Source organism: Lathyrus oleraceus, chromosome 3, assembly GCF_024323335.1.
Source record: "Lathyrus oleraceus cultivar Zhongwan6 chromosome 3, CAAS_Psat_ZW6_1.0, whole genome shotgun sequence".
In the NCBI taxonomy this organism is placed as follows: domain Eukaryota; kingdom Viridiplantae; phylum Streptophyta; class Magnoliopsida; order Fabales; family Fabaceae; genus Lathyrus; species Lathyrus oleraceus.
The window spans coordinates 519,074,255-519,085,512 of NC_066581.1; the positions used below are offsets into that span (position 1 = coordinate 519,074,255).

Below are 11,258 nucleotides of genomic sequence, written 5' to 3' on the forward strand. Positions count from 1 at the left end.
ATATTTGTCCAATACGCTGATACTGTTAAAGCTAATGGTGTCACTTCAGAGGCAATTCGACTTCGTCTCTTTCCTTTCTCGTTAAGAGATAGCGCTAGAAGATGGCTTCAGTCTCTTCCTTCCAACTCAGTCACCACATGGAACGAGTTGAAGAAAGTCTTTCTTGCCCGATATTTTCCGCCGAGAAAAACAGCTATGTTAAGAGCCCAGATAAATGCATTTAAACAGAAAGATAACGAGTCTCTTTTCGAAGCATGGGAAAGATACAAAGACATGATGAGACTTTGTCCACACCATGGTTTAGAGGACTGGTTAGTGATTCATACCTTCTATAATGGTCTCTTGTACAATGAGAGGTTAACAATAGACGCCGCCGCAGGTGGTGCACTTATGAACAAACCTTATGCTGATGCTTACCAACTTATCGAAAGCATGGCCCAAAACCACTATCAGTGGGGAAGCGAACGAACAATGGTAGAAAAACCTCAAACGAAAGCTGGCATGTACGAGATAAGTAACCTTGATCATGTTAATGCAAAAGTGGATGCTCTGGTCCAGAAAATTGAAAGTTTAAATGTATCACCTCCAGCCACCGTGGTTGCCATAACTCAGAATTGCGAAGTCTGTGGAATCAAAGGTCACACTCCTGCAGATTGTCAACTCCTAACAGGAATCCAAGCAGAGCAAGTAAACTATGCTCAAGGAAATCCCTATTTGCATACCTATAACTCAAACTGGAAGAATCATCCTAATTTTTCATATAAGAGTAATAATGCTTTATACGCACCAGGACAAGCTCCAAATCAAGCCCCAGCTATACCTCCTGGATATCAAAAGCCGATCCCATCTACACCTAACAATAACGTTCCTAGGAAATCCAACTTGGAAATCATGATGGAAAACTTCATAGCTTCTCAACAGCAAACCAATAAAGATTTCTTAAACCAGAATGTACACACTGGCGAACAAATTAAACAACTAGCAAGTAAAGTAGATGCCCTGGCTACCCATAACAAAATGCTGGAAACGCAAATATCACAAGTAGCTTAACAACAAGCGCCTACTGCTGCCCCAACTGGTACTTTTCCTGGACAGCCCCAACCTAACCCGAGAAGCCACGCTCATGCAATCATACTAAGAAGTGGAACGGAAGTGGAAGGACCGTCTGATCCAAGGATAGAAAACCAAAACTCTAAAAAGTCAACTGAGGAAGAAAATAAACCTAAGGAAAAGGAAGAGAGTAATAAGGAAACCGTAGAAAAGAAAGAACCTTATGTACCTCCACCACCTTATAAACCACCTATCCCTTACCCTCAAAGGCTTATTAAAACCAAAGATGCGGGCCAATTTAAAAAATTTGTTGACCTACTGAAACAATTAAATGTCACAATTCCTTTTACAGAAGCTATTACGCAGATGCCCTCATATGCTAAGTTCTTAAAAGAAATTCTTTCTAATAAAAGGAAACTTGAAGAAAACGAAACCGTTACACTCACTGCTGAATGTAGCGCTATAATCCAGAATATGCCTCCTAAACTTAAAGATCCAGGTAGTTTCTCTATACCCTGTCACATAGGAAAACTTGTCATAGACAAAGCCTTATGCGATTTAGGAGCCGGTATTAGTGTTATGCCTTTATCCATATGCAAGAAATTAGAAATGGGAGAATTAAGACCAACTAAAATGTATGTGCAACTAGCGGATCGTTCCGTTAGATATCCTATAGGAATTCTTGAAAACGTTCCCGTGCGCATAGGTCAATTCTACATTCCGACCGATTTTATAATCATGGACATAAGAGAAGATGAAGTTACACCCATTATATTGGGAAGACCATTCTTAGCAACTGCCGGTGCGATCATAGACGTAAAACGAGGACGACTCACTTTCGAAGTAGGAGAAGAGAAAATTGAGTTCATTCTATCCCAATTTTTGAAAGCACCTGCAATAGAAGACACATGTTACTTCATGGATATCATCGATGAATGCATAAAAGAAACTGAGTTAGAAAAAGACAAATCATCTGACTATCTTGTAGAAGACAAACTTAACCAATGTTTAGCAATAACACCGGACCCTACACAATGCCTTAAGAAACCAACCCTAGACCTGAAAACACTTCCCAAAAATCTGAGATATGAATTCCTGGACTTAGAACTTGAACGACCAGTGATAGTTAATGCAGACCTAGGAAAACTCGAAACCGAAAAACTCCTGCATATCTTAAGAAAATATCCAACCGCACTAGGATACAACATCACCGATCTTAAAGGAATAAGTCCTTCTATTTGTATGCACCGCATCATGCTAGAAGAAGACTGTAAAACTTCTAGGGAACACCAGAGGAGACTAAACCCGATCCTGAGTGAGGTAGTGAAGAAGGAAATAACCAAGTTATTAGAGGCAGGTATCATATATCCTATATCTGATAGCAAATGGGTTAGTCCGGTACACGTAGTACCAAAGAAAGGAGGTATAACAGTTATTGAAAATGAAAAAGGAGAAACTATAACCAAACGAATCGAATCAGGATGGAGAATGTGCATTGACTATAGGAAACTAAACAAAGCAACCCGAAAAGATCATTTCCCTTTACCATTCATTGACCAGATGTTAGAACGATTACCAAAACATTCTCATTTCTGCTACCTAGACGGTTATTCAGGCTTCTTTCAAATACCAATTCATCCTGATGACCAAGAAAAGACAACATTCACGTGTCCTTTTGGTACCTTCGCTTATCGATGAATGCCGTTTGGCTTGTGCAATGCTCCTGCAACCTTCCAAAGGTGCATGATGGCGATATTCGCCGATTTTCTCGAAAACATCATGGAAGTATTTATGGACGATTTTTCCGTATGCGGACAAAGCTTTGAAGAATGCCTTGAAAACCTAGAAAGAGTTCTAGAACGATGTGTAAAAGTAAACCTAGTACTTAATTGGGAAAAATGTCACTTTATGGTGCAAGAAGGAATTGTTTTAGGACACATCATCTCAAATAGAGGAATTGAAGTAGACAAAGCCAAAATAGAGGTAATCGAAAACCTTCAACCTCCGAAAACTGTGAGAGAAGTGCGAAGCTTCTTAGGACACGCCGGTTTTTACCGACGATTCATCAAAGACTTCTCTAAAATAACTAAACCTTTGACCGGACTATTGATGAAGGATGCTGAATTCATATTCGACAATAAATGTTTAGAAGCATTTCAAACGCTTAAACAAGCATTGATCTCCGCGCCCATAATGCAGACACCAGATTGGAATAAACCATTCGAAATAATGTGTGATGCCAGTGATTACGCCGTGGGTGCTGTTTTAGGACAACGAAAGGATAAAAAGCTTCACGTCATATATTACGCAAGTAGAACTCTAGACGAAGCACAAATGAATTACGCCACAACCGAGAAAGAACTTCTAGCAGTAGTGTTTGCATTAGATAAATTTCGTTCTTACTTAGTCGGAGCCAAAATAATCATTTACACTGACCACGCTGCTATCAAGTACCTCTTAACAAAAAAGGATGCTAAACCTAGACTCCTAAGGTGGATCCTGTTGCTACAAGAGTTCGATTTGGAAATCAAAGACAAGAAAGGAATTGAAAACGTAGTAGCAGATCACCTCTCTAGACTCGAGAACCTTGAACCGGAAAGAACATCAATTAACGATGATTTCTCGTACGATAAACTTATAGCTACTTTGGAAGAAAATAAAGCTGATAAACAGGTAGACACCACCTTAGCTATATCTGTTACACCATGGTACGCTGATCTCGTCAATTATTTAGCTGCCGGAATAGTTCCACCTACTTTATCCTACCAGCAAAAGAAACGATTCTTCTATGACATAAAACACTATTACTGGGATGACCCTTTACTTTTCAAAAGAGGCCCCGATGGTATTTTCCGTCGGTGTATACCCGAAGAAGAGGTAGAAAATTCAATCCAACACTGTCACTCCGCTCCTTATGGTGGACATACAAGTACATCCAAGACCTGCTCCAAGATCCTACAAGCCGGTTTTTATTGGCCAAATATATGGAAGGATATGCATGCGGCTATTAAGAAATGTGATAGATGTCAACGCACAGGAAACATATCTAGACGTGACGAGATGCCACAAAAGGGCATTTTGGAAGTAGAGATTTTCGACGTGTGGGGAATAGACTTCATGGGACCTTTTCCATCCTCTTTCGGTAACAAATACATACTCGTGGCGGTTGACTACGTATCAAAATGGATTGAAGCTATAGCTTCTCCAACAAACGACACACGAGTAGTAACTAGACTCTTTAAGAATATAATATTTCCAAGATTTGGTGTCCCGAGAATAGTAATCAGTGATGGTGGATCGCATTTCATATCCAAGGTACTCGAAAGACTACTGTTTAAGTATGGCGTAAGGCATAGAGTAGCGACACCTTACCACCCTCAAACCAGTGGGCAAGTGAAAGTGTCTAACAGAGAAATCAAACAAATATTAGAAAAAACAGTCGCCACCTCAAGGAAAGACTGGTCGTCGAAACTACCCGAAGCTTTATGGGCATATCGAACTGCTTACAAAACTCCCATAGGGACAACCCCATTTAAGCTTATTTATGGAAAATCTTGCCACCTCCCGGTAGAATTAGAACATAAGGCCCACTGGGCTATTAAAAATCTAAATTTAAACTATAAGGCCGCTGGTGAAAAGCGAATTCTTGATATAAACGAATTAGAGGAACTTCGACAAGACGCTTACGAAAATGCCAGAATCTACAAAGAAAGAACAAAACAATGGCATGACAAGCGCATATCAAGGAAAATCTTCAAACAAGGCGATACAGTCCTGTTATTCAACTCTAGACTTAAGTTATTCCCAGGAAAACTACGTTCTAGATGGTCAGGCCCTTTCCAAATCACCAATGTCTTTCCAAGTGGAGCGGTAGAAATTAAAGGAAAATCTATAGAACCATTTATCGTAAACGGGCAACGTCTAAAACATTATCACTATGCAGAAAACAATGAAGATTCGCAAGTCTTGCACTTAGACGTGATGCCTCCAGAATTTATAGATTATATTTGATAGTTTTTATGTCGAGCTTGCGACATTAAACAAAGCGCTTAGTGAGAGACAACCCACAAATATTTATATTTTCATTTCTTCCTTAATTATTCTTTTAAATTTTGTTTAGTATTCATTCTTAATTTATTTCAATTTATTAAAAACTTTTCTTCTTTCGGCATTTGGCCAAATCCTGACTAAAACTCTTGTTTCTCTTTTCTCTAGCTAACACTAACCTGATGGGCCAAATTGACCGTATGGGTATCAAATTCAGAGGGAAAGCTCAGAAACAAAAGTTTGAGGAACTAGCCGCGAGAGAGATGCTACCTAGTTTGTATGCTGATGACTGGGCAATGTCTGCCCTTGGACTAAGAGAGAGTGTCCTGTATTTGCTGAGTCAGATAGGGTGGGAAACCTCTCCTATCCGTAGACATTTCGTCACTTACCGGAGACTCACACTAGAATTCCTTAGCTCTCTGATCTATCTACCCAGCCATGGAAAAGGAATAAGCAGAGGTTTCATCCAGTTCAGAATGTTTAACATGGAGTATCAATTTAATATTCAAGACTTTACCAACCTTTTAGGTTTCCCTACCTCCCTTGATACATTCACAATGAGCCAAGAAGAACTTTTTGAATATAGAGAACTTGAACACTTTTGGGGAAGCTTGACTGAAAATGACGATCCCGAGGAACATGAGTTTCTTTCTGGAAACATACATAACCCGGCCTTTCGTTATTTCCATAAGATCCTGACCCACACCTTATTTGGGAAGAAGTTAAACAGTACCTCAGTTTCACGTGATGAACTCTTCATCATATTTTGTGCTTCCCAGAACCGTCCAGTAAACGGTGCCACTTTTATGTTGGCGAATTTTGACCGCCTTATCCAAGATGAACGAGCACCAATTCAAATAGGCGGTTTGATAACCATGATTGGTAATGCTATCGGATTACGTCAGCCTATGCTTGACTTAAGCCCTTTTTGCGGCATTGCAATTATGAGTATACCCTTCCTCTTCAACACTATGTTTATAGCAAACCTAGGGCCTGAAGAGTTTGAGCTTATAATTAATAATCAAGTTCTTTGCCTATTCACCTTGCCTAGTCCGAGGACTAGTGTTCATAACCGCAATAACTGACTTTACAATCTGAACGCAACACCCTCTCCTGCTAGATCTACTGAATCCATCCAGGACTATGAGATTTGTGACGACCAGATCCCTTATGCTGAATCTGACCCTCAGACACCATCTGGTTATTATGATATTGATCCTCCTCCTCAACCTGTTCCGACCGAAGAATCGGCAATACCCGATCCTAGACATCATATGCCAAGAGCTGATTATAACACCACCATTCAAGCTTTGATGTCAGAACAGGACGCCCTCAGAGAAGAGTTAGCTAACATGGGGCAAGAATTTCTGGGATACATGAGCAGTATGACAAATCAGTTCCACGAGTTGCTAAACCGTGTTAACTCCTTTGCTCCTCCGGCCAGAGATTATGCAGATGGATAGAAATTGTTTTTCTTAGTTATTTAGTTTTAGTTAGATTATTCATTAATGTTGTTTCAAATTATGTTCGTATTGTTTTCTTTCGCATTTTTTTGCTTTTGTCTTCCAATGTTACATTATGATTATTTTATGAAGCTATTGATTTATTTTACTTTATTATGACTTATGCAATATCTATCAATAATGCTCTCTACTGTTACTACCTGCATGACTTATTAAAGATATATATATTATGGAAAGTAGAATAGCATGCAAGGCAATTTAAAAGTATCACAATAGCAAAATAAAATAAGCATATGCATAACAAAATAACAACAATAAAATATAATGGTAAAAACAAAGTACGTTGCCAAATGACTGTGTGACGAGCGTCACACAATCCATTACGGTCGTAACACAAAATGCCTGTCACGCCCGTAACACCCCTGTCACGAGCGTGACACCTTCAGACTATGTGAACGTTACTAACCGTTGGGACACGAACGTTACACCATCCCACCTTTTTACCTTCCCTATTTATTCACATTTACCCACATTTATTTACTTTTCAACCACTCCCTTTCCAACTTCCAAATCCTTTCCTATAAATACCCACCATACCTTTCTTCATACACCACAAACCATTCTATAAAATACATTTCATCTTCTTACCTTCTACTTCTTTCAAACCACTTATCGGTATGGCGGGAAACCAAGATTTCGGAAATATCATCTTCCGATCCGAAGATGATAATCATCAAAGGGTGCAGTTCGAGCGTTTCCAACAGCGAGGCGTCCAATCCACCAGGTACCCTGATTTAACTTGTTTACAAGAATTAGGATTACTTCAAGGTATAGAATGGATGCTCCGCCTTGCTGATTTAACCTTTCTTTGCACTCATAATCAACCTACCTACCCATCCCTAACCTTAGAATTTTTAAGTTCTTATTCATACAACACCCCCACCGGTGAAGACGAGTTCTTAACCGGTACCGCAACCTTCCGTATGTTCAACACCGAATACTCCCTATCCCAAAACCAATTAAGCACCATGCTACAATTCCCTGTAGGAGACCGAGTCCACCCGAGAATCCCTCCGAATTCCCAGTGGCACATACACGCTTTTGACCTCTTTAGGAAAATATCCGGTGTAGAAACCAACAATTGGGATGTGCTCCTTGCCTCCCATATACATAACCCAACCATCCGATACTTTATCCGCATCCTGCAAAACACAGTTTTTGGTAGACCAAACAACAGCAAAGTAAACGCAAAGGAATTATTCTTCCTCCACTGCGTCTTTGAAAGGGATACACAGGTAAACGCTGCCTCCTTCCTATTCCATCACATCCGCACCCTATGTGCTAGAGGCCGTCAACCTTTTGTAATTTGTGGATTAATCACCACCCTAGCACTTGGCTTAAACCTAGGGGACCGACTCCAAAATTTAGAATCTTTACCTCCCCTATCTATGGATATAAGCTACTGTCGGTCCAGCCGTCTAATCAAAAACAGGGTAGGCGAAGGTACTACCTTATGGTGAACAACCAGGAAGTCCCAAGCGTTGTTTTACCCAACATTGCCCTAACAGATGTCACCAATCCCAACCGCCACATCTATGATCTGAATGCTCCCGAAGCTACTGAGCCTTCACATGCAAACCCGCCTGCAGACGAGTTTGAAGAGATGGAGCAAGGTGATCAGGTTCCTGCACAACAATCAGTCCCGCTCAACCCTTCCGATAATGCAGCTGGTCCATCCTCACGACGTCGTCGACGAAGAAGGCCTGCAACCAACGACGACATCATGGATGCTATTGATGGTATGCAAGCGCAGAATCTCGAAATGATGCAAATGATGCGCCAGATGCAACAACAATAGGAAGCGAGGAATGCCATAACCGATCAGCGGTTCACTGAGTTGCTCAGCAGGTTTGACGACTTAGAAGTACGTCAACGATCACCAGGTCCAAGAACAAGAGGCGGAAGGCAGCATTGACTTTACTTTTCTTTTCGTTTTTGTATTTCTTTCGTTTTCTTTGAAACATTGGGGACAATGTTTCATTTAAGTGTGGGGGGGAAAACCGTGTTCTTTCTATCTTCCCTTTTTCAAGTATGTATCTTTCTTTTCATTGTTATTTTCCCTATATAAAAAAAAATTATTATAATATAGATTTATTTTAAGTTAAGTCCCTAGTATGAAAATTTCTATTATCTATTTCCTCAAAATTTTCATGAGCCATAACAAAAATTCAACACACTCAGTAAGTATAAAGGTTGCCTATTTTATCAAACTTGAGACAAATTAAGACAAAAATTATTACCGCCCCGATGCTCTAAACAAACCCCAACATGCTAGATCAGAAAGGTACCTGTTATACAAGTCCCTGGACTTTTAACCTTATAGTAACCCCGAGTAGTTTATACAAGAAGTCAGCACCATCTTAATAGCAAACTACGTGGAGGGCCGATGAATATAAGTGAATGATCCATTATGAGAAAAAAAATAATATATATATATATATATATATATATATATATATATATATATATATATATATATATATATATAATATATATATATATATATATATATATATATATATATATATATATATATATATATATATATATATATATATATAGCAGGAAATGCACTAATTAAGTTAGGTGATCCTTACCAGATCATTTAATCTAAAGGTTGCAGATCATACGAAAGCATAATACGAAAGATCCATTATGAGTTGGTTCAACAGGTATCTGGTACTGAACTTGGTAGGGCGGACTACGGTTCGATCCCCCGCAATTTGCAATGGACTAAATAACGAAGTTATCCGACTCATGTACCAGAACTTCAAGCTAAAAAAAAAAGGGGATCAGAATCACTAACCGGTCACTCCACTATGTGCGCGAAACGATAAAGGGCTTAATGTGACTTCGCTAGAATGAAAACGGGTGAAATAAGAGTAAAGGAACTAGGCTAGTTATAATAGCATGACTCGAACTGGTTTGCATAAGGTGAGGTTACCGGAGGTTGTAAAGGTAGTGGTTGATGTCAAGATTAAACTCAAGTTACTCCTAAACAAAATCTACTTGCAACCTAGTACGAATTGATGTGTGTTTTGAAATTTCATCTGGCTAAATTTTTAAACGAGTATTTTGCTTGAGGACAAGCAAAGGTCTAAGTATGGGGGAGTTTGATAACATGAAATTATATCACATTTTTGGACTCGATTTAATTAAATTATATTATTATTCACTTCAATTTATTTCATTTTATTCGATACTACTTGGTATTTTGCTTTCTATTCATCTCAGGTAGTTTATTTGAAGCACAAGTGAAAAGGAAGAAAAGGAGGTGCAAAAAGAAATGAAAAGAAGCAAATTCCACCAAGCCAAAGCCCAGCCCAAAAGCACAAGCGCTGCGCCTGTGACGAGCGCCACACAAGGTGTGACGAGCGTCACGCCCTGCCTACTTGTGTTACGAGCGTAACACATGGTGTGACGGACGTCACACCATTCTCCTATATTTTTGGCTTCAGAAGCGCAACAGAGGCACGTTGAAGCCTATTGTTACGCTTGACTATTGGAACGTGAGAAGTTTTACACGGAAAGCCTTTGGAAACCGTTACAAAAAGTGAGTAATATAAATAGTGGCTTGTGGCAAACCCTGGAGCTCTTCCCCTTTCTCCGCCGTCTCTCCTCTTCGTGCTTTTTCTCTTCCAGCCGTGCAAGCATATTTTACAGCATTATTTTTTACAGTTTTTACTTTTATTTGCAATTCCTATTTTCTTTTCCAGCAATTCCTTAATAGTTTCTACACCGGAAATTATTGTGTACCTTTTACTAGATCTAACCTTACGTTAGATCCTAGATTTTTATTCCTTCGCTTTTTAATTTCCTGTCCGATTGAAGAATTCAAGAACAAATCCAACCGGTCTGTGGTGGAGTGTTCAAGACTGCTATTAATTACTCAGGTTCTTTAATTATTGTTTGAATTTATATATGCCCTGCTTTATTGTTTATTTATATTATTTGCCTGAGATGGATTTATTTAAGCATTATTTAGATCTGTTTAGCATGTCCGGCTAATTTATTTAGGTATCGGTATGTAAAGTAAGCGGAATGAAGGAATCAAAACTAAGTTGGCTAAATTACGTTTAAAAATAAAGTCACTCTTTTTATGGTCTCAATTTACAGGTTTAATAACAAAGTTTTTGTACGAGAGTAAAAGACATAAAGAAGTTAAATTCAATAGAACGAGAGTTTGAGTTTTTAACTGGACATAGTAAATTGAGCATTAATTCTAAATCAGGGCGAAAGCAATTTTTAGAGTTAATTAAATTCTAATCTTTTTCAAAAAGTATTTTTAAAGGTTGAATGTGAGGACGAGAGTTAAGCATTTGAATTTAATTATATAATCTAAGTCAACAGAGCGAGAGTTTGAGACGAGGGTGTTTAAACGATTAGTGTTTTCTTAAAAAGAGTTTCTACGGATTCTATTGTTTTCAAAAAGTGATTTTGGACTTAACTAATAAGTGACAGCTACGTTAATATAAAATCATAGTCTATTCAACAGAGCGAGAGTTTGAGATAAGACTTTTAATCAATAGTGTCTACTGAAAAGATTTATTTTAAAACCAAGAAACCAACGAAGAATTGATTCCCTAATTACGACGAACTACATACCGATATCCGTTTAATTGATATTTAATCTAGATC

General features: G+C 38.7%; 1 pseudogene; it reads right to left on the reverse strand.

The window, feature by feature from the left end:
* Positions 1-202: 202 nt before the first annotated feature.
* LOC127133644 (uncharacterized) lies at positions 203-302 on the reverse strand (annotated as a pseudogene).
* Positions 303-11,258: the final 10,956 nt, after the last annotated feature.